The 25,558-nt window shown below is 40.4% G+C and overlaps 1 pseudogene; it reads right to left on the bottom strand.

Moving 5' to 3' along the window:
- Positions 1-25,558, bottom strand: part of LOC118694526 (chloride channel protein B-like) — a 78,144-nt pseudogene that overhangs the window by 7,199 nt on the left and 45,387 nt on the right.

The following is a 25,558-nucleotide window of genomic DNA, read 5'->3' as shown; positions in this document are numbered from 1 at the left end:
GTCATCACATATCAGGAACTGTTTTAAATCAACCAAGTCTTCATCTTACACAATAAAATCTCAGGGTTACAGGGTTGTTTCAGGTTAGGCAGACTAAATCATTACTGTTTACTTAATATTTCGTTCTTCAAATGAAGAGGGAGCGTTGCATGAATTTTTGGCATCTTACCTAAAAGATGATAAAAAGGTCGCTATCAAGTACTAGGCTGAGGTTTTCCAGAGCAAAGATCAAATTCTGTCTATGCTACAGCTTTTCAAAGGATACTGAGCAAATATTTAATCTCTGTACCTCAGTTTTCAAATCTATAATACAGAGATTTCATCTATGTCAGGGCTATGTTTTGTTATATACTCATTACTGTTAATACTCATTACTGAAGTTGCCACTTGTCAGGTTTTATAGGCAACATCATCAGGGTGAATAAGCAGACAGCAAGTCCACAGCCTCAACATGAAAATGTGAAGGCAGCTGTTAATAAATTGTAAAGGCAAACTTTATTTTTCAGACCTGCAGAAAGGCTAGATTTTAGAAACTTACGAAGATTTAAAATCAGATTTGAATTTCCCTACAAGCTGGCTTGCTGCTAGGCAGACTTTGAATTTCAGAGGAGCCTACCACACATTTAAACGTCAGGACAAGCATGTGATCAGTCTTTCCATTCAGACACCAGTTTTCCCCATGCCTATATTTGATTTCGACATTTAACAACCCAATGCACTTGCCTAAAAGCCACCCACATGCTGCAGTGTGGCTGCATACGTTTTTAATTTGGCTTTTTGGGTTAGCACACAGCCTCTGCAACACTCCAGTTTTCTCTGCAAAGGGCTCCATCAGAAAGCCCTGCAGCACCTGCACAATTATTTGTAAGGCCAAGCAGGCCTACTTATTTTAAAAGTATCATATAATGTTGTTCTTTGGAAGAAACTTTTCGCACTTTGGATATGAAATAAAACCACTGCCACAGACTCTATAAACCTTCCTCCATCTGTGTTATTCATGAGCTACAGTGCCCCAGGACCCTGACAATGCATGGGAGGATCATAACGTCCAGGGCTTTTGTTGAGGGTACTGAATTGCATTTATTTAAATAGGCAAGATTACTGTATAGTGTATCATTGAAATTAACTAGAGCAGCTCTTCAAAAGCAGGAGGCTGGACAGTAAAAACAATCAATGTGCTGACAGACTCTACTCTCTAACATGAAAACCAAGCAATCACACAGACACTTTGGTATTGCTGTCAGATATTGCTGTCAGCTCCCTAGTCTGCACACCTAAAAATAGTTTTCAAGTCCTTAATGTGCTTCCCCTCCCCTTTTTTCTTCTTTGCTTGCTGAGTTCAGATGAAGTCTTCAAACCATTGCCAAAGGTGTTTCTAGCTTTGATCATACCTGGTAGAATCACTGTTGCCCAGAACATACAGCAAAAAGCACAGTGAAAAGGAAGGGGGGAAGTTCACCATGATCCTCTGGTAAGAAACAAAACCCCATTTTTATCTGCATTTATTGCATGAACTTAGCAGACTTCTGCGTTTGATTGAGTAACTTTGCATTCTTGGGATCTAAACTTAGCAATCTCTCCACAACAGTGCCAGAAGGAAAAGGCTCTCCAGTGATCTTTCAAACCCATATCAGTTATTTTGAAAGTGCCAGCAGCAAGGCTGTCACAATATTAAGGTAGATATCTAGCTCAGTAATTAATTTATGAATTAAATGTCTCAGGTCTCCATTCATCTTTAACTTTCCTTTCTCTAAGCTGTTGCACTGTATCACTACTGGAGGCAAGTACCTCTTCTCTTGCTAATGAAAATAAAAGTATTACTTTATTAAAACAGTGTGAGGACTCTCTGAACCATGTGCATGTACAAGCCTTGAGAGCAGTGTTTCATTAGTCCCAGCTGGGAGTGCAGATTAAAGAAAAATGCCAGAAACCATACCTAGAGTCTGACATATCTATGATATGTTGCAATGCCTGATATGTTCTGTGGGAAAGGAGATCTATATGCTATACTCAGTTTCACTGAAGTGCTTGGCAGAAAGCATTCCTGACTCACAACAGTGTCTGTTCACTGGACTGGCCAGAGGGGAGTCATACCTAATAAACTGCCATAAAATACACATGCACACACTACTTTGGATCATTGATTTCACTGCTAAAGGATGTTACTGTGTATTACAGCTTTAAGTTTTCAACTTTGTCATATTTTCTAAACTCTGATCTCTTCAATTTACTTTCAGTTATGTGACGTTCCCCTTTAGCAGAGCGAAAGCATGCATTAGCTAAACAATGTGGTTTGGATTTAGCGTTCCCATGCATCATTGTGAAAATGTTTGTCTCAGCAATAGTGTCATTATTGTTACTGGGAACAGCTGCTCTACTATGTCTTCTGATTGAGGAGAGCAGAGTATCTCCCTTCCCATACCACCTCACAAGCAGGGAATCTGAAGCAGGACCATTGAGTAGAAGTAGTTCATGAGCACACACTGCTCTGTACCTGGCTTCCTCCTACCACAAAGGAAGCAGAAAGTACAGGAGCACAGCAAAGAACAGCAGCAAAATAAATATTGCCAATATTTAGAAATATAAATAAATATAGAAATTAAGTTTGGCTCCTTCCTCTGGCAGTTCTTCTGGATCTGGGCCGGGGATTAACCTGAGTGAGGCAGAAATCCTCCTCACTCAGGTGCAGCTTTCTGGCAGCTCAGCTCCATTAGACATGACATCCTTTGAGCGAGAATTGGAGCAGGGAGTTTGCTGCTGATCAAGCGGATGTTTAATATCTCCCTTGAGTTTCTGAAGTGGAAAGATGTAACTCTCAGCATTCTTGCCAGCGCTCCCAGCCCCACTGAAGTCAGTTTCCACGTCCAGATCTACAAGAGCGCTGGAGTCCCTCTGGGTTTGCTGGGAGCATCCCAGCGGCAATGCTGTGCTCTGCAGGCCTGTGCAGCTCGGCTCAGGCCAGCTGGACATTTTTAAGGAAAGCTTACAAAACATATTTGTGTGATTACACAGAGCAGCAGGCTTTAACTCACCTTTTAGAACAAGACCTTCAGAGGTAATTAAGTTTTATTTTAAGATGGATTGAGTCTGGTTTCCAGGGTATTAAAACTTTTGAAATGTCTTTGGATGGGAAGCCATGTTTTCAGTCAGTATGCATTTCTGCAAGTCCAGCCTCTGGTAACATTTTAGCTACATGTAGACCACAGCTTTTGGAGGTATTTTATCTTTTGAAAGGATCTTAGATTCTCAGCTTTGTCCTGAAAATTAAGTACTGTAAACACTTCATTTATATCAAACAAACTTAAGTAAGGTAATCACACAGTCAATACACTCTTGCATAGCATATCCATAACATACAATCATTAAACCATAGAATGGTTTGGATTGCAAGGAATCTTAGAGACAATCTAGTTCCAGCCCTGCATAGGCATGAACATCTCCCATAGACCAAGGTGGTCAAAGACCCATCCAGCCTGACCTTAAATGCTGCCGGGGTGGGGCATCCAACTGTGATAAAACAGTTTGAACAAGCATGGTAAAGTAGAAGCATTTTTGACAACTTTACCTTCTATATTTTATTTATATTTCTTTTTGGCTTCAAAGTACCTATTTCAATCAACCACAAATGCTGAATTTCCAGTAAACTTGATGGGTGAGATGAGATGGGGTTTCCTTGGGGAAAAAATACACACAAAAATGCAGACACAATGCCAAAAAAGTCACATCCCCCTAAAGAAGTAGCATAAAACCAAGTTTTACCCCCTTCTGCTTAGACAGTTATATTCTGTACAGTCTGCTTACCATCAGAGATATCGTGGTTTCTGCATAATTACTTTATCCCAGTCAAATTAAATAAAGAAAAAAAAATCCCTTATCTAAAAGATAGACAAACAGAATGCAGAGTAATGGCTAACAACTGTGTAGGTAAGAATACAGAGGCAAGCACAGGGAATCCAGCCCTCAGCCTGACAGGAGGAGAGGTACGTATTGTACAGATCTGAGAGCCTCAGGCGTGAACAGAATGGCTTATTTGTTATGGTAAAATTCCCAAACAGGCTACTCAGTGGTATTTGTCAACCTCGTATTTTCTCCAGGAAAATTGTCTCGCAGCTGTGTTCAAGGCAGAAATTAAGATTGCTGGGCAGCAGTCCAGCTTTTGACTCTCTTCACCATTTTTCCTCAAAGGACACAGAGGGGACAGCTCCCGGTCTAACAAGACTCCAGCAGGCACCTGCTTTACTTCAACAGACACCAAGAGGATTTAACCACAGTACAGAAAAGCTGCTCCCTAATTTTCCTTGGCAAAAATGAAGGCACAGGCAAAAAAGGCCACCAACATGAGAACAGTCCCTGGGAGGATCATGGTACTCATCAGTGACACAGGAAACCTGCATAAAGCAAGGAATAAACAGCATCCCAGGAAAAAAGCACCGAGGTAGAGAACACATTGTCATCCATTACACATGCCTGTAGAGGGAAGCAATCAGAGGGTGCAAAGCATAGCAGCAAAGGTGTTGCTGCTGACCATGGAGTATCATCACCCTCCATGTTATATCCCAGACATGTTCACAGACAGGGAAAAGAAATTCATTACCTATAGCTTTTCTCCTCAAATCCTCCATGTCTTCTGGTTTTACTGTGCTTTACATTATGAAGTAACCTCTGGCAAAGAAGATGGAGCAGCAAAACACAAGTGATGATATGTCTAATCTCTTCATCATGTCAAAGAACCACTTCATTGCCCCACAATGGCCCTGCACCAGTACCTTGTAACATGTGGAAATTAAAAATAGCCTTTTTTTTCAGATTTGGTCTCACAGAAATTAGGCAGAAGCATAAATCTATCTTTTCCCACTGGAGGAGGATCTGGAGCCACAATTTAGAGCAGCCAAGACAAAAGAGAGCCAAGGGACCTCCCAACAACTCTTCAATATGCATTTACAGCCTCATGCTGTTTCTCTGGCAGAAATGGCCTGGGAAGGAAGGCAGTAGTCCTATCCTCAGGTCACTCTGAAGAATGAATTCCACCTAGCCAGGAGGGCATGTCATTGAGGGCATGACATTTATAGCTCTCAGCAGACTCAGGGCTAACACATTCATAAACAGCTCAGCTCAGCTGCAGTCACTGGGGGGCAACAGGGGAGGCATTTCAGCTGCGGTGCAAGAGAATAGCCTGTTTTGTTCTGATGTGCAAGTATCATCACTACTATGGGAGAAATGAAGGGGGCCAGCCAGTTCCTCAGCCCTCTGTGCTGCACACAGTAAATCGATCAACCATCAATGCATCAAGTTCACCACCAAGTTCTGTGCATGCCTGGGAAACCCTTGCAGGGTTCAGTTTGAAGAACACGTAGCCATACGTTCCTCAAACTGAACTCTGCATGGGTTTCCCAGGCATGCACAGAGCTCTTACTGTGGCAAAGTGTCAAATGTATTACTCTAAGGAGATCTTTGTTTTGGAAACTTGCTTCTCAGCTACAGCTTGCTTCCTCTTTAACAATTTTAAGGCCAAGAAGTTTTCTTTAGTAGTTGCTTTTGTTTTTATTTTCCACTGCTTGCTCAGCTGGGGAAGATAACAGTATCAGATTTAGGTCACCCATGGAAAAACGTGTTTGGTGATCTCATGTTGATCCCCAGTGGGTAACCATCCAGATCACAAAGGGTAGGAGAAAAATCTAGCCCTGCTAGGCAGATCTGGAAGATTTGGGGGAGAGGGGGAGGCACGTCTGTATTTTTCTTAAATAAAATTGGAATATCTACATGTTTGCTACAGGCCAACACTAAGGTGAATTTGTAGGCCCATGCAAATTCCAGCCAGCATTGCTTGGCCACCATCCTTGCTTTTGTAGGAACTGGCATTGACTTTTTTTCTTCAAAGGGTCAGAATCACTCATATGTGTTATGAAACATAACAACACTTCATCCATATACAGCAAGTCTCATTGCTACAGTTTCCAAGTGTGGCCAGGTACTTTTACATTTGGACCAAATATACAGTGTTTTGTCCATGCTTATTTAATGAGAAAAAAATGGTACAAAAAAACATATAAATGAGAAACATTATTTCAAAATTATGAGCTGCCACTGCCTTCATACAAGCTTGGCAGATTGTTTGTTTCTTTCCCTTCATTAGTTTGTTACTCCATTCTTTTAAACCTAATAACAACATTTTTGTTCAAGAGAGGAAAAAACTCAACAACCATATTTGAGAATCAATAATAACATCCAAGGCAACTCTCAACAAAAACATCATGGCAATTATTTTTTACATCTTCCCCAAGCCACCTTTTTAAGATATGTCAGGCAAGCCACACATCCTCCACTTTAACATTATTGCTGTACAAGATGGGTAAATAACTTATCACTTTTCTGCTGTGGTCACGTCCGGTCCCTATGGGATTTCCTTGGGTCCCATAGGTAAGAGGTTGAACAGCACCCTTCTCCTTTAAGCAGTTCACAGCATTTGTCATCTTGGTCTTGAGAGTTACGTGCTGCAAGAGCTGTAATTTTATGAGTAAGATGGAAAACCTAAACCCTAACTGCTTCTGGTCATGAATACACAAATTCCATGACACATCACATTACTGGAGATTTGTTTAAGAGGATGTCTGCAGAACATTCCTTTCCCAGTGTCGGTGAGAACAGCAGAACAGCAAAGTCACCTGTGGTCATGCTGGGAACAAGGCATTCAGAATTCATCATGAAAGTCCTCAAGCCACTGGGCAAACACTGGGGCAAGAAGGGATGTTGTCACAGCACCCCAGAACACAATTCTTGCTCCCAGACAACCTCTCTGTATGTGTTTCACTGGAGTGAGGTACCAACTAGCCAAAAAAGCTATTTGATTCTTCTTCGTCAACAATTTTTAATATTATCTTGGTTTTATTCAAAACAGTCTAACAGCAGTTCATTTATGCTGAAAGTGACAGGGAAACAAACTTCTTCCTTCATCCCTTTGAAAAAGTTCCAACAGAATATATCACCAAAGAGCTCTGAGGACAGAAAACCACAAGCCCACCAGAATTTTCAGGGAGCATCAGCTTTTCTCTACAGGCACCTCTCTTTGGAGTGTCCTAGTATCAGCCTTCCTTTCCACCTTTTTGCTTCCTCCTACACCAATTTGCTCTGCATTATAAAGCACGACAGTATTTACATGAACTCTGCATATGCCTCAGCAGCCTGGGCCTGTAAAATGAATTTTAAAGGAACTTCAGCTGTAGCTGTTGCTAGTGTGCTTTCTAGTTTTATTGCTGTGAACAGCTGAGAATTAAAAAAGCACACTAGTTTATGTTCTATACTATCTTCAGACTGGTACACACTGCAGACTACCACTCAGAAATTTAGGTTTTGGGGCCTTAGCACATTTTGTATTAATTATGTTTATGATAATATCACTGTGAGGAAACAAGCATATGTATCATACACAAGTATACAATACTGCACTTATTGATGTCATTACTCCTCCAGGCCACTGAAACTCCAAGAATTCCCACTGTACAATTCTCATTACAATTCTCATTGCAACAAGATATTTGTCTTCCTAAAAGGAAGATAAACTGTTTCACTTGTCACTGAAGCAAGTTCAAAATTTTTATTAAGTATTCACTCAGCTGCTGGTAGTTCATCCTTGAAAATTTGTTAAAAAGTAGGCAAATGGGCAAGTCCTAATCAAATCTCCACCAACGATGCACAGATAGTTTTTTCCAGAATCCACGTTTACAGAAAAAAATACTTTTATCCTTGTTTGCTCACAGGTAGCTCCAAGTGCCATGCAGTTAAGGAGATAAAACAGAAGTGGATAAAAAAGGAACTCTGTACAAGAAAAGATATAGAATACTACAGCCATTCAGGACAAAAGAAACCATGAAAATTATGAAAAATTATAATATTACAAAACAAAACTGGCCATCTGTTTTTATTACATGTGTCCAGTTTTGTTGCTGGAAACAGAATTCATAGGGCTTTGCTGTGTGACCTCCAATGCAGTAGGAGGTGCATATGCATCTTCTCCTTTTCTCTAGGATACTCAAAGTGGAAATTAAGTCACTGCCTCTCCCACTCATGACCCACCACTCAAAGGACAGTCTTAATATCCCTTCCTAAAAGGATGAATTCACTCTTGCTGTCATATGAAATACAGTACCACAAATACTTCATTTATCAGGAAATTTTATATGCCTTTTGAGAGTGCCCCATATGGCAAGGATTCCTTTAGTCTGATTCTTGTTTACCCTAGCATGTTACTTCCAGTGACTTTGTTGCTTATCTTGTCTGTAATATGATTTATGTTAACTCATTTCCTGTAAAAGCATACACTAATAAAATGAAAAAAAAAAAGTGAAGAAAGAGCGGGCCAGCTTTGAATTGGCATGGGAAATGTCATGAGTAACTGGATTCAAATCCTTTTAAATTACCGTTTCAGTGAACCTTTAAGGCTCCAAAGGGCATTTTTCCCTTTTTGTGCTGTTCCCATAAGATCATTTCATTGTTGCTCTTTCCATAAATTCCTGATGCAATAGATGACCTTGTACTAGAAAGGACCTGGGTCCTTTCTTTAAAGAACACCTGCTTTTCATGCTAAAGAAAGTAAGAACGAGTTTCATATACATCCCAAATAATCTTCACAAACAGATGCTTAAATAAAAAAAGAAATCATCTGATAAGCAGCCAGAAGCATTGCATGACATCAATTTGATACCATTTTTACCTTTTAATAGTTCCCTGGAACACCTCTGCACGTTCTGGCTTGGGCCTGCAAACCTCTGGGAATCGGCCGTGGCTTGTACTTGCAAGAAGCCAAGCCAAGGAGGCAATGTTTTCCTTCAGGTGGAGGGCTCTGAAGCCAGGCTCCATGACGTCCCTGGCAGAGAACAGCTCCAGGTTCAACCTGAAAGACACAAAGCAGACGGCCAAAGGATTACTTAGTAAACAGGAAATGGCATGCTGCACCATGTTAGCATTTGACGAGTTTATAATGTGTTAGTAAATTACTTCAAGATGGAAATCAATCTGCTTTATTTGCAAACGTAAAAAAAAATGTAATTACCCAATAAAAGTGCTTATCAAGCATTGCCTTGCTTTGTGTGAGATACGTGATAAACTCTACCATATGCATGACTTGGTCATCCTAGGCAGGATGTCGTAAGACCCACTTATCAATTTGCATGACTTTTCATGGTAAAAAAATATTTTTAATCTGAGTTGAAATCCTCTGGAATTCTGGATGATAGCAAATAGATTAAAGTTAAGCACTTTGGAGAAATTCATGCTTATGCTTATCGTTGCAATAGGGTTGGTTTTTTGCAGCAGTAGCAGCTAGAAAAACTGCCCTTTCAAAGATAGTTCACAAATCATATACAGACTCTTCCAGTATTTTCTAATAATTTTCATGTTCTAGGCAAAGTTTCAGGAAATACGAACATACAAAACTGAAAAACATGTACCCCCTATTTCTGACAGTTGGGTGAAATGGAAAATAAAGATACTTTCTGCAAAATTTAAGAGTAATTTCTATGGAATTATAGTAGGCCAGAATCTTAAAACTGAATCAAGTAACTGCTCTAGCTATAAGCTTGTTTCATAGTTTCTATTTTCAAAAAAAATAAAAAATACCATTAATTATTCTGACTATCATCTGGACACACCATAAGCCAGAACCTCCTGGTCAGAATCAGGCTGACACAAACCACAGACAGAGACAACTGGAGCATACATTTGCCCACATCCTGTTTTACCATGGTACCTTTCATCCCTGTGGTAAAAGAAACTCTTTCCATATGCTATTAATTATTGTCCTCCCTCCTGACAGACACAAAGTTGTTTTTTCAAGCCAGTTATGCTGATGGTTTGTTATATGACCACCTGTCTAAGAGTAAATGAGCTGAGAAGACAATGCACTTCATACATGGCACTTACAAAGCTGAGGTAAGTTTCTTCTTCTAAACTGGGATGGATTTAAATGAATCCCAAAAAAAGTCTTATGTGCATCAAAACACGTCATACCCATCCCCAGTTATATGAAACAGACTTCAGGCAATATTAATTTGGAACATCATCTTATTATAGAGCCACATTTCAAGGGACCAAGAACACCAATTTATGGAAAAAATGAACCTCTCTGAACTGCATTTTGTTTTTAGTTAAAATGAGAAGCAATTTACCTTGTAAATCAAAGTGGCTGGGTGGAGAAAAAACAAAATTTTTAAATCCCCAAGAGATGTGTTTTTTCATTCTTAACTTCATTGAGTTCTACCAATTAATGAAGTACAAGTGGTGAAACTCAAAGGGAACCATAGATGCTGACAAGCTGCTGTCAGAATTGTGCCACTGTGGCTGCTTGTTGTGTAAAACACTCCACCAAAGGAATTTCATTGTTCCTAAATGAGTAGATTCCTGCTCATCCTCTGCCTCTTTTTCATTTCCATAGGCCAGATAAAAATCTGTATTTGCCTGCCTTAAGCTTTGTCTAGGAATATGATAGACCCAGCACAGTGAACACAATGTGAAAACATGATCAATGAGAATAGCTACTTCCTGAATCACATCAACTATGTACAAACCCTAAATGGTTTTTAAATAAGAGCAGTGTGAATACTGTTTCATTCCAGCAATTTCTAGAGTGTATTTCTTAGCAGAAAGAAGAGTGTAAACTTTCAGTCTTCTCAACGTCACAGTTTTTCTCTGTTGCACGGAAAGCAAATATTCCACGTTATTGTAGAAACCTATGAAATATCCTTCTGTTTTGTCAAATCAACCACTTCTAAAAATGTGAGGGATATCTCGTTATATGCTTCTGTGATCTTGGTTTTGTCTGGTATTATGAAGTGTGTCTATTGCCTACATTAACTATACCCCTTGCATTATCATCAGTGAGCTTTTGCAGAGGTGAGAACACACAAAGGACTGTGCTGATTCACCGCTCATCATCAGTGACATTTCTTTCATGAAGTCTTCATTCTGTTGTTGCAAAGAATAACTTTGCTTTGGGAGGTGTAAGAAACCAGCAGGCAAAAGAGTTGTTTTGTGAAAGACTATTACAAGGCCAATGCATCTTTTAAAAGAATTGGCTAAAGATAGCCTTTACCAATATATTGTTTCTCAGGTAAGCACCAAGCCAAACTGTAGTTGCACCTGTAGGATCACAAGAATCAGGGATTGTTCAAGTCAGAAGGGATCTCAACAGTTCTCTGGACCAGCCTCCTGCTGAAGTGGGGCTCCGCCATGAGCTCAAATGATGTGCATTTCTCCTGTCAGGTCTTAAAGACTTCCAAAGGATGAAGGCTGTGCAACCACCTCGAGCAGCCTTTGCCACTACCCCACTGCCCTCATGGTGGGAAGGTATTTCTTCATATCCAGTATGAACATCTCATTTCAACTTGTGCCATTTTTCCTTGTCCACCATGCCCTGTTGTGGAGACCATGGCTCCACATCCCCAATGGTCCCACATAACTATGGGGGTGAGGAGGAAGGCACACGCTGTTAGGGGCCTCCAACCCCATAACTATGGGGATGGGGAGGAGAAGGGCACACGCTGTTAGGGGCCTCCAAAGCCACCTCATCTCCAGGATGAAGAAGCCTCAGTGGTGCAGCTTCACAGCATGAGCGATCCAGCCCTGACCATTCCAGTTTCTCAGCATCTGCAGTTCTGTTGAAAGCACACTCCACTGTCTCCTCCAAGTCATTTATAGAACTGTTAAACATTTCTAGTGATAGACCCTGCAGTACTCCCCGTGTTAGGCCTCCAGGCAGTGCATGTCCCACTGCTCAGCACCCTCTGAGGCAAACCACCCCACCAGGTATTTTACCATCTGGCTGTTCAACCTCCAGACTGAAGACATTGCATACAAGAATATGGTGCAGAACAGTGTCAAAAACCTTGCTAAGCTTCACAACAACAAGCTTGCCCACATGCCTCCCAAAGGACACTTTGCTCAGCTGGTGACTGCCACTGCTGCTGCACGCTTGTGTTGATGCAACAAAGGCCTTGGTGTTGAAATGCAGTTTCAAGCAAGGACATTTCATTTACCATGCTGAAAATGCCTTTTTATGGAATAATGCAGGGTACTTACATTTGGATTTTATCAAGTAGGCCTGTCTTACTTTAATAAATTTACCTCAAAGAGAGACACAGAGCTGTAGCCACACTACAAAAATAGATCCAGTGCAAATTTTTCTTTTATAAGACATGTGAGAACATTTTCTCCCAAAACATAACTCACTATAGTAGCATAATGTGTTAAAGTACTAAGGCTATTTCACCAAAGTTATGATATCCAAGTTTCAGGTTGCTTTCAAGACCACATCCATGGGACTGGATATAACATGGAATGAAGACAATCTGCCTTATGATCTAACTGAAAAAGTAATTTAGTAAGAAGCCACTATTCCTGAATGGCAAACTGTCTTGAAATGATTCATGAAAATGTAGTTCAGACCTTGTTGCTATTAAATCCAATGGAAGTTTTCCCACTGAAATAAATTGTTAAGGATCTAACCATAACAGATCTAATCATAACACAGAGGTTTCCTTAGACAACCTGCAGTACAAGAGAGCTTTTCTTCAAATAGATTTATTCCATATTTTATGTAAATTTCAGATTATTAAAAGAACTTAAAGGTGGGTGGGAGAGAAGCATAATCCTCATTCAAACACATGACAAGGATTAAGGTGCATGAGAACACAGGCAATAGAGCTTGCTTGGATTTATTGACAGACTTTCCTTCATCTGTTTTAGGCTGTTTCTCCCCTTTTTTTCTTTCTGCACTGAGAATGTTTACCCATTGACTCGCCACAGGCCATCCTGCTCAGGACAGCTCTAGGTTTTATTTAGGCTTCTTGTAAACCACTGTTTTACTGCCCTGACTGACCACTGCATCTTGTATAAATAGTCCTCAGGAGAATGTTTTGGGGGTTGCTTAATACTTGTGGTGATTTTTTGTCTGATTATGGTAAGAAGCTTGAGCAATTAAGAGGACAGGCTCATTAACTAAGGGGAACTTCTCAGGTTGAAGGATGTTAAAATTACTTACCTGTGTTATGAACATTGACAAGTATTAGAGCTATTCTGTTCTAATCTCCACTATTCATGCATTTTCTGAGACTAGAAAGTTCTTTTTTTTTAATACATTTCATTTTGCTGGAAAAACAGAATATTCATTCTAGTATTGAACAAGCCACACTGCTATGATGAGCTGTAGCTGCTACTACATTATAAATACAGTTTATTTATTACTATCTATCACCTTTACTTTCTTACTATCTATTTCTTACTTACTATCTATCACCTTTAAGGTTACCCCATTATGAACAAACACACAACATCACAGGAAATTGCTTACATTTAAATACAAATTTTTTTTTCCTTGCCTTAAAAGTCATAAAAAAGATTTCTACATACTTGTCACAGGCCAACCAATTTTCTTTTCAACAAGATATTTAGTGAAAACAAACTATGAAAAACCTTATCCAAAAATTACATGCCAATATGGATCTCACTGTGTAACAGAATACATGTACTGCAAAAATGTTTGTCATGGGCAGATGACTGAATTCAGTAGTTTTTCAAGTAAGGTGTGTGAAAAATAAAGGTTTTTTAGCATGTTCATAGAATACCATTGAGATCAATAAAGAGAAAGAGAAAAGCCTATAAGACCTCCTTACACTGGAAAAGAACACCACTTTAATTAAATTTAAAATTGATTTGATCCACTCAGTGCTAGCCCATGAAATAGACACATTTAAGCTGATTTAAAGTTAAATTAAACCTGTAAAATCTCGGTGTGCTTTGATGTAAGTGCACGCATGCTATGATGTGCTTTTGTTTAATTAGCTCTCTTGAAAATCATTCTTCAGTGGAACTGTGCACAGCAGACCAGGCCTATGACTCCTTGCTGTCTCTATTTTAGTTGAGCACTAAACCAAGTGAGAAATCCTTATGGCTAATTCAGGAGTCAGAAATTTTTCAGGGTTCAGACTCCCTTCAAATTATCTACAAATATTTACATTGACTGTAAGACAACAAGCTTCCCAGCATCCCCTGATCCTGGCTCCCTCAATATCCTTAAATAAGGGGACATTTAGCTATTCAGTCTAAAAGCTCTTTGGTAGAACAGCATTTACTGTGAAATGTGTTGTTTGGGTTACCTGAATGTCTCCCTGTCACTTATTTCCCAGAGAGGATTTGAAAGTTATATATGTTTAACTACTGTACACTAAAGAAAAATGGATTTCCACAAGGTCTCATAATCTGCTGGTAAATTGTCTCTCTCTAATGCTTGACAAATTGCAGAACAAAAAGGAAAAAAGGTCAGAGATAAAAGGGTCTATGTGTTTTGGAAAAGAGATGGACTGGGACAAGGAGGATGAGAGGTGGGAAAGATTGGGAAAATGTTGAGTGTTTGGAGATTTTCTTCCAAAAGTTTGCTTTTCTGTTCCTTTATCTTTTTTTTCCTTCATTCTTATGAAGTTTTTCCCACCAGCACCATCAGTATAAAATGCTGCTAAGTTATAAGAACAGCAGCTTCTACCCACTTTGTATAGATGCAGTTGTTTATGCAAGGGCATTTAGCTACAAATAAATGAATTAGGATGTGCATGTGACCTTGGGATAAACAGGTAAAGGATCGTGGAAGTGGATCCACATGCCTGAACTATAAAAACAGCAACTTAACCACTACAGCCTCAACTCACCACCTGCAAAGCCATAGGTAAAAATATAAAAGTCATAGTTCTTGACTAAGTTTTCACCCTACAAGTCCAAAAACAAATAACAAATTGTAATTAGCAGCCTTCATTAGCCATGTCAGTATTTAGGGGAGTACAGGCATCTAAATATTCAGAGCTATTAACAGTACCTGCTCACTGCTTCCACCCAAACCTGACAGCATCTAAACTCAGTTGGTGTTTCTGTCCAGAACTGGGCATTTCTCCATGTGATTAGTAGCAGGTGTGGAAATGTCTCATTTCCAAAAAGCAGCTGTCTGACACACATCTGGTCTCACCAGCTCTGCAAGTCCAGCTGAAGGCGCTGCACTGTGGCCACTGAGGAGTGGCATCCAGCAGACATGGCCTGTAAAAGCACACTTTTGGTAGAAACATCAAAAAATCCAAAATAGGTTCTCACCTCAGCTGTGGGAATTGATTATGAGCCCTCACCTGGGATCTCCAAGACACGGGGATGCTGCAGCATCCAGGCTCTCAGGGGACCAGGAGCAAGCACCCTCCTGCCAAGGCTGCTCAGCTGAATGGTCAGGAGAGAAGAGCCCTGCAAGTAATGCAGAGCCAGCTCAAGAGAGAACGTTTGAATGTGTGTAAGTGTCCACAGACAGAAGGATCCAGTGTCAGATTAGCTATCTCAATGTCCAATGGGCTAACCCTTGAACACATTGCTGATTATTACTGTATTAAGAATGGCAATGATTCAGCTATCCTTGTATTTTCCAAGTTATTATCTAAGCCTCTACTAATCTTTTCCAAAAACAAAAGGGTTAAGCTTGTGTTAAATCCATCTGCCCTGGCATTATAACCAATGAGAGGCAAAGAAAGTAATTTCTCAAAAAGACACCAGTACAAGCTATCTAAATTCAAAGAAATATTTCAAACAAACTTCCCATAGGAATGGAGAAGAGAGAAGTGACAGAAGCAAGTAAATTGAGCACTAAAATAAATGCTTTGTGAATTTGCTTATAACCAAACAAACAGGGAAATGCATCTTCTCTGGATGAAGCATTACAGAGCAATTTCCAAGGGAAATTCACAAAGTACTGAGCTGGCTTTTGCAGTTTGAATGCAGAGACATGATGAGTTTCTTGCAAACGTATGCCAAAAAACCTAATCCAAACTGGAAAGAAGAGAGGAAATCTCCTGTGAGACAGTTTTTATAAAAGCTTCATTCAGGGCCTCCACCCTCATGTACTGCACCAGCCACCTTCGTTTTTCCACTCTCCCTGGTCCAAGAAAGCACCAACTAGTATATTAAAAATTCTGGCTTTAAAAGGTTTGGCAATGGACAGTGACAGCTGTATTTGTTTTAATAATCACAGGCACAGATTATCAGCTGATATTTTAGTCAAAATGAGTATCGAGATTTTGGTCTAATAGATTACAAAACAAGTAAACTAAAGTAACACAGATGGGAAAAAAATATAACAAATATTTCAAATTTCTCCATCCCTCCGAAAATCAGACACTTTGTAGTGGAAAAGTGTAGTCAAATTATTAAAACACGACATTAGTTACCTAGAGATACAGATTATACCCTGTTCCCAGTCCAGTAAATATAGGGGTTTGACATTTTTAACCAGAATTTCAAGCAAAAGCACTTCTCCTTCCAGCTGTACAATCAACTTCTATGGGAAAAGCATTTAACCCCTCCAACTTCAGCATTCCCTTTTCTAAAAAATCTATATCTCTCTAAAAGCTCTTTCACATTATGAACCATAAGTAATTTTTCATAAAAATACTTGAGCTACAAATTTCTATAAACTTTCATCACTTAAAAAAAAATTCCTTTAACTAATCTCCCTGCTTTTTGCATACCATTCACATGCAGCACATGTTTTTTCCTCAGTTATGCCTTACAGCAAGGACCCTCCACTACAAGTGCAGAACGTGTTAAAAATAGTGCCCTGGATGCTGGTATTACTTTCTGCTCTTCCGGGAAATAAGTGGCTGTCTCTGCACCTGGCAGTTTATTTATAGTCAAATGTGGTCAATATATGCACCTACAATTCTGGGAACAGAATTTTTGTGTGTGTGACTTGCTTTCTCTTTCTCCTTCCTCCTTTCTCCCCAACACCAGGATTCAGCCTCCTCAGGCTTTTTCTGTCTAACATGGCTTTTGTGTCCCATTCACCTACTGTTAGAACTCCATGTATTGAAATGGCAGCAGCAAATAAAACTATACTCATCTCTTCATTGCTTTTCATAAAACTACTCCATTCTATGTGTTTTTATTTTTGCCATACTTCTGCTCTCACTCTGTATACACTCAGTGTACTCACAATTATGTGAGATAGCATTTACCACCTTCTCAAAACTGATATTTCTAAAACAGGTATTTCATTTCTCAAACATGCTGAAATTCATTGAAGTATTTTGTGCCATCTGTTTCTTCTTTTTAATAAATAAGTCTTTTCATCATGGCAACCATTATGACAACCTACCGATATTTATGAGGACGTAGCAACACTCACAGGAACAGAAAAAGTGACCTATGAACAGCAAAGGGACTCTGTTTCAGCTTAAGGTGAATGTGGAAGGAGTCCCCGGTGCCAGAATGAAGATGATATCCTTACATGCAACTCAGGAACACTGAGGTGTAACTATTACGTCAATGGATGTCTGTATTCCCACATCCAGCAAAGACCCCCAGGGGATTCCAGCCTGCCTCAAGTCAGACCCACCATTTCTTGAAGGAGTTCAAAGGGTTGTTCAATGACATCTTCATGAGATCAGCCGCACAGCTGGCTTTCTGGCGAGGTTGGCTGCCTTTAAGTGGAAACTGTCAGTATCTGCCAAATGGTGGCCAGACACCAGAACAGACTTTCCAATTAGTGGAATACCCCATTTGATGGCTGGATATGATTTTCCTCTGTGTGTGTGTGTGTGTGTGTATGTACATGCTCCACCTGCATGCTACCACATCTGAAGGCTGCGGTGATGCCCTTGCAGGGAGCCTGTTGTCCCAGGTGAACCAACAGGGAGTCAGGCAGTCTCCTCCTCCCTGGGCCAGCAGAAGCCGTTTCAGATTTCCCACAGCTGAAAATCACTGTGTGCAGGTTTTACGTAAGGGCCTGCTGGAGCCGGAGCGGCTCCCTTGCTGCCCACCAGTGAGCTGTGAAACACAGGTTATTAGTTCCAGATGCTGCTTCAGCGCCTTTCCTTCTGCAGAAAGTGTGCAGAAGTCACTTCTTTTGGTTTCTCAGGACTCCCCAGAAATAGAAAACACCACCAAAATTCACTGTGGATTTGTTATCCCTCTCTCAACATCAGGCAGAAAGTCTTGTCCATGAGCCAAAAGGGATCTGTGTTACACTCACTATGGACCTTACAGCCGATTCACAATGGACCTCACAGCAAGAGCCAGAGCCCCATATTAAGTACCAATCCATTGTCACTGCTTGTCTAATACATGCAGCAGGTGTGCCAACTCCATGACAGTCCCATTCACACTCTAACAGGAGCCTTGTTTTGGACAGAAAAGAGAAGCGCCTTGTGACAGAAACCAGAGGAACACACAGCTGCTGCAAAATTCCCTACACTTGATCTATGTCTTCATGCCTCCAAACTTTCACCCTGAGGTTTTAAAGAACTGCCTCAAACCTTTCAAACTTCTTATGGATTTGTTTCTCTCAAAAATCTCTCTACAGAAAAGTCATTTTTCTTATCACTTCTTAATTATAATAGAGGCAAATATTGTAGAAGCATCTTTTTGCCAATTTATGGTACAACCTTCTCCTGTAAATTCAAACCTTTTCTTCTCACTACACGGTGATCATAATCAATACATAACTTTAGTAGAACTCACCATTTACATTCTGCATATTTGGGGGTAAAAAGGAATCCAGCTTTAATTGTTCATGAGAAAAAATGGGCCTATAGAGAAGCTGAGCCTGCAGTTTTCAGACGTATCAGAAAATATAACTTCTTAAAGCCTGAAAACATTCCAGTGTTAAAACATTTTGGGCTCATGGAAAGGTAATTGTGAAAATATACAGGCCCTGTGTAAACATTAAAGTATTTACGAGGTCCTTCAAGGATTTCAATCCGACGGATTGTTGGCTCATCTTCACTATCCCTGTATTTGTAACTTCTATTGTATATCCTCGGTTATGAGCACTGCAGTAACTACCAGTGCACTTCCAAGGGCAGTAGGTCAGCAATGTGCTCAAACTCAGCCTCCAGCCCTTCCAATCAAATCCCTCCAACCCTTCCAATCCCTGACTTCAGCCAGCTCCACACTTGCTCCTCACCCACCGCTCTGTGGAAGCCTGCAGCTCCAAACCTGGAAGGCACAGTGCCAGCTCTCATCACATTTTAGGAAAGGGAATGGCTAAGACTGGGAAAGGTTTCTTTTAGATTAGAGGAAGGGTAATATCTGTTGGTATTTACTCTAGCATGGGAAAGGCAATTTGTTTCATTTGTTCAGAGTCTGCTCTAAAAATAAACAGTAATGCAACTGGAATCTTGGGCTTCTTTTTATGGTTTCACCAATCCAAATAGATAAAAACATTTTGATTCATGTACTACCTTTAGGTAGTAGCTTCATTAAATAATCAAAATGAGGCCAGGTGAAAAATCATCTTCCAGAGTTCACAAGAAATTCTGCCTTTACATAAGGTGTTTTGTTTAAGAAATTGACAATACTTGGCAAAGACAAGGGACACTGAAAGCCACATGAGACATGGAGGCATTGTTTTCCCCTCTGTAACTGAGAATTTTGAAAAATGAACTGGTTGGGCCAAAACAACGTGAGAAAACGGGGCAGGCCTGAAAACAGAGCTCCCTCCATATAGCCTTCCTCTCCCTGTCTCCTTTGAATATTCACATAATATTAAACTGGTTGCATGTGACTTTTTTTCCTAATGGATTTGGACACTGAAATGACTTCATGAAAATTTTGAAATTTAGGGTGAAATTTAACAGTAGAAAATGGTGTCTCTGTTCTCTAAGGATTACAGCTGAAAAGGCCCATTAGTTCATCTTTGTAGCTCATTCAGTATCACTGAGTTTTGGGATTTTTTCCAAAACTCCTATGAAGAGAGAAAATCAGGTTTCCTGAAAACTACAGAGCAAAATAGCCTTGTTTACCACCACCTGTCAGGAAAGCATGCCTCCATAACATAAATATTTGGGTTAATAAACACCAGTAACTCTGCCCAGCTGTAAGTTTGCCTTCCATTCATGTTCAGATTCACATTCTTCACACAGATTCATGTGCATCAACTCCTCACTTTGTTTTGTTGCTTTTAGGAGCAGTTCTGGATAACCTGGTGTCTTGGTTTGGAAAGACAGCTGTCTGCTAAGGAAGGCAGGAGCCTCTCCTGAAATGGAAAAATGTAAACCCCCTTCCTCCGAATTGTTATGAATTTGAAATTAAGGGGGGCTCTCAGGCAAAAATATGGGAGCAGAAATAACAGTTCTTTATTAGGGAAGAAAATAAAAAGATAAAATAAACAATGCAGTAAACTAAAATAACACTGACAGAGTCAGAATACAACCTGACACCCTGTTGGTCAGGGTGTTGGTAGCAGTCCAATTGGAATTGTGGCTGCAGTCCTCCTGGAGTGTCAGGTGTGGTTCTGTTGGAGCAGGGATCCTGTAGAAAGGTGTAGTCTTCCTCTGAAGATCCAGTGGAAGAGGCAGCTGTTCCTCTGGGAAATCCAGTGAAGAAGCCGTGTTGATGTTCCAGAACCTCAAGATTATATCTGGGTAGGAATGCTTGGCTCCTCCCTCTGGGCAGAGCATCTCCCAGTGGGATGCTATAGTTCTTATCAGTCATGCAGTGACATTCAATAGCCTGTTATCAACAGATGTCTCCCCGGAGGGAGGAGTGATTGTGGAAGAGATAAGGAAAACTGCCCACTTAACAGAAGACAACTGCCATACAGATGGCAAATAGAATACTATCTGCTTGGCAGTCCAGGACACCTGGTTGCAAGCACAGTCTGAAAGCTGGTGTACAGCGAAGCAAGCTGGCATCAGCCCCGGCCAGGTTAAGAGGATCCTGAAGGGAGACACACTGGACTGTCCCACAGAGAGCTGCTGTAGGTACAGGAGGGAGCAATGGATCCTTTGACCCATCCCACATGGGCACCACCAACTGCACCACACTGAAACCAAGGGAAGCCTGCGCTGCTGCTCTGCCATGCACATAAAGCAGCACCTGATTCTGCCATAAATATTTTTGTCAGGGGTTCAATTCCACTGTTCGTGGCTCATACAGCTGCTTTTTGGGTAATGGGATCACACCAAACTCAAAACCCAGCACAGGAGAATAGGCAAAAAAAGAGGAATAAAAATGGTTCCTTGCCATGTTTTCTTAAACCTGACATAGGCTTAAAGCCCAAACATAATTTTAACCAATCTCACTCACATCTCAACATATTCTCTCCATCTTTTCTGTGGTAGCCAGGATTTTTCCAAGACAAAGTATGGTCTTGTTACAGCAGCTCCCTTTTTCCTTTGCGCAGCCAGAAGAGGATCCAGCTTCCCACACAAACACTCTAGAAAAGATGGGCTGGATGCCCTCTGATAAGAAAACTTTGCCAAGTCCACCACCTAATGATGTCTGTCAGTAAGAAAGCACCAAGCAGTCATAAAACACACATCTTCTCAGAGAGGCAAGACAGGATGCACCACATTTTTCACCATGTTGGCAAGCTGTCTTTGAGTGAATACTTAAGTCAGCAGGATGAGAAAGGAATATTTTCATGTAGTAGTTGCTAGTGCAGGCCCAAACCAAAAGCACCGTCCTAAAAGTCTGGTGATTTTCAAAATCTAAGGTATCATCTAAAAAAAGAAAATCACTAATTACCCATTTTTATTACAGGCCAAACCAAGACCTTGGATCCCAAATAACCCTCAGACTTGGGTTGGCTCAAATTCTGGATCCAATGTCTGCAGTGTGGGCTAAGGCAAAACCAGAAGGGAGAAAGAAAAAAAATCAGCTTCACTCCATGGATTTAATATAGGGCCACCTCTGATACACTTTAGAAAAATATAATGAGAGCACTATAATATATATTCCAGCCAAAATTCTTGGCTCCCAAAACCAGCTTTATATGGTATGCAATACAGAAACACCCAGGAGACGCTATAAGAACTTTGACAAGGCTAATATTAAGCTAGAACAAAACAGAACTACTGGCACCAACTCCACTCAGCTCTTAAGTAAACTTGTCCCATTAAAAAGTAGCCTCTAAGATATTTTCTCTCTGAAGTGTATAGTAGCTTATAAAAAGCAGGAAGGGTTGCCAAGTCATAGATGTGTTCAAGTACTCCTTACCCTCATTAAGGAACATTCCCTGGCAGCAAGCAGCTTTGAATGTTCCAGTGAACCAGATTTTATAAGGGGGGTGTTTACAGTGGTGTGCAATGTAGCTGGAAATCATAGTGCACTGTAGCAGCCCTGCACTAGATACAGCTGTGTTTGGAGCCTTATCACCCAGAGCACAGAATAAAACAGGCAGGGTGATCAATGAGGTTCCAAAAATATAATGAGTATTGAGAAAACAAATCTTAAGCCTCCCTGCTCCATAGGAAGTAGAGCATCCAGAGATGACAGTGCCTAAATACAAATTAGGCAGTGAAATACCACTGAAGATCCAGGTCTCACTTCCACCAGTTTTGTACAAAACAGTATTTACAGAGATGTCTTCACAGTGTAGATAATGTAGCTTCTCAATGTACCCACTGACTTCTGCAGCAGTTAGGAGTCACATTCCTTTGTGAAGCTGGACCTTAGTGCTGCCCGCCACCTCGCTCATCTAAGGGCTGGTTTTCTTCTCCATTCAGTGCGTAACATATTTTCTGCCTAGGGATTTCATCCAGACCTGTAAGAGGAATCAACAAGATGATCAAACACAGAAGGTCTCATCATCCTTAACACCAATGAAGAACTAAGTAAGAGAAGATCCACACTTTGACAGTACCAGTGCTGAGGAGCTAAAATGACATGTTCTCTTGAGCCTGTCACTTTTCCTCTCTGTTACCAACCAGGTGCTGTTTACCAAAGGTTTTTCAGTTTCCATTGAAAAAGGATCCAAATTTATGTGGCATTTAAGCAAGCTGTTAGTTATCTGAATCTTTCACTCTGCATATGCAAATATAACTTATCACCTGTTTATAAATACATGCTAGCTACCAGTTCCTACATAGCTGACCCCTGTCCCTGTTTTGGTTTGGGGAATCCAGCAATGCACAGTTCATACATCTTGTGATCTTTCAGAATAATACTGAACAAAGAAGATGCAGAATCTGGCACAAATGTTACTGTGTCACCCACACTTTCCCAGAGCAGCAAATCCCCAACCAAGCTGACACAGCCAGAGGAAGAGGACAGTCTCTGCAAAATTACATCTGAGTGGAGACATTTGAAGATTAAAATAGTACTAAAGTGTAGCAAATAAGTGGAACTTAGAAACAGCAGACCCTTTCATAAACTGTGTGGTCACTGAGATAAAAGATTAAAGAAGCAAATAGGCAGGCTCCCACAGCATCTTGTTAGCTGCAGGATCAGTCAGAGAGAAAAAAGAAAGAGAAACCTTGGTCCACGAGGAACACACATGGAAAGAAAAGATCATTGCCAGACACCTTTCTCTAGAATTTCTGCTCCAGAACTTCTGCTAAAGTTTCAAGGATGCTCAGAAGCAATGAGCAAAGAGAGATAAGGTAACATGTAAAGAGACTAATTTTTTTTACTGTCTTATCCTTATATGTGGATTTCTCATGCTAGGTGAAGTAACAAGATCTAAGGCTTGGAATTAATGGTAGACCTCATAATTTTTTTCAGTTGTTATATTTTTTACTTTAAGAGGCAGAGCAGAAATCTCTTGAGTCACTATTCAGGGTTTGGGATGCCCAAGCTACAACAGAGCTGGGGATCAGTCCAAATCCCAGAGGTCTAAGGTGACTGAATGGTGAAGCATCATTTGTTTGAGAGGATAACAAGGTAACAGAGCATCCAAGAAATATGGAGAGAGACCAGGGACATAGAATGATATACTTATAGAATGAATAGTTTGGGCTAGAAGAGCCCTTAAAGATCATCTCGTTCCAATCCCAGGCCATGGGCAGGGACATCTTCCACTAGACCAGGTTGCTCCATCCAACCTGGGCTTGGCCACTGCCAGGGATGAGACATTCTCATCATAATAAATGTCTTCCTCATGTCCAATCTAAACCTATTCTCTTTTAGTTTAAAACTGTTGACCGTTCTCATATCACTGCAGGCCAGATAAAAAGTCTTTCTCCATTTTTCCTATAAGCCCCTTTAAGCATTAAAAAGCTGCAACAGGTTGTCCCCAGGGCTTTCTTTTTTCCAGGCTGAACAACCACAACTCTTTCAGTCTTTCTTCACAGGAGAGAGGTACCAACCATCAGATCATTTTTGTGGACCTTCTCTGGACCTGCTCCAAGAGATCCATGTCCTGAGGGTTCCAGAGCTGGATGCAATGTGCCAGGTGGGGTCTCACAAGAGCAGAGTAAACCTACCGGTCACATTCCTTTTTACACAGTCCAGGATACAATTGGCTTTCTGCCAGCTCATATCTGATTTTTTGTCAACCAATATCCTCAAGTCTGCAGGGCTGCTCTCAGTCTGTTCATTACCTTGTCAGTACTGGTGCCAGAGATTGCCCCAGCACAGGTGCAGATGTCATTGAACTTCATGAGGTCCACAGTGGCCCACTCCTCAGGCCTGCCAAAGCCCCTGTGGATGACATATTTTCCCTCAAGGAGACTAACAGCACTACTCAGCTTTTCATCATCCACTAACTTGCTGAGGTTACAATCCCACTGTCTATGATAGTTGCTAGGGTTTGCCTTTTTATCCTTCTTAAAAATGGGTATGAAGTTTCCCTTTTTCTAGTCACTGAAGACTTCACCTGGCTGTCATGACTTTTTGAATATGATGGAGAGCAGCTTAGCAACTACATCTGCTATTTGAGATATATATCAGCCTACTCAGACTATGTCTAAGAGGATTTAGGCTAAAACTTGGCAGTCTGCAAAGTGTCTAGCTATAAAATCCTTACCAAGTTGTGATGCTATGTATTTTGCTTTAGAGTATTGGTATAGTCTGTGATCAGGTTGTCCAGAAACCTTCTTTAATGTGCTTGGAGAAGAAAAAAAAGAAGGAGTGGGAGTAAAATGAAATTTTATATATATATAAATGTATATATATATGTCCTTCAAGTGAATAGGACCTCACTCTGAACCAGGAAAGCAGTTATAATTCTTTCCATGGGCTTGTCATCTAATTGGAATACCATGGGAAACTTTATGGCTTCTTCCCCTCTGTTTTATCTGCCGTGGTACATATAGAAGTCATCCATAATGTCACAGATTGTTTTTATTTCCTCCTACTGCATTGCTGGCAATTTTTCCTCTCATGATAAACACAGTTAGATTATACCCAGCATTCAGTGTGCTTGTTAAAACCTTTCAGACATGGCTACATTTGGAAGAAATGTGACCCGAGTGAATCACCAACATTTTATTTTTCTAGAGGGTCATTTGAAGCTAGAAGATTGCCCAGTAGACCTCAGTACTGGGAGAAAAGTGAAGTGTCCTGCAAATAGCTTTGGCTGTGTATATATATCTAATTAATTCCTAGAGAACCTCTCAAAGAATAAGCATTTCTCCTAATTATATTATAGAAGGCAGTTGTACAGAGTTGTCACTAGCTAGGATAAATACAGACCCAGCATCTACACTTAGGAGAGGAAACAGTACTTATTACCTGGCATCAATGCCATGAAAAAATGAAAATTTGGATACTGGTTCATACACTGAAAGACACACAAGACTTAATGGATTTATGTAGATTAAAAAAA

This window comes from Molothrus ater, chromosome 1 (genome assembly GCF_012460135.2).
Source record: "Molothrus ater isolate BHLD 08-10-18 breed brown headed cowbird chromosome 1, BPBGC_Mater_1.1, whole genome shotgun sequence".
NCBI lineage: Eukaryota > Metazoa > Chordata > Aves > Passeriformes > Icteridae > Molothrus > Molothrus ater.
This window is presented reverse-complemented; position numbering and strand designations above follow the sequence as displayed.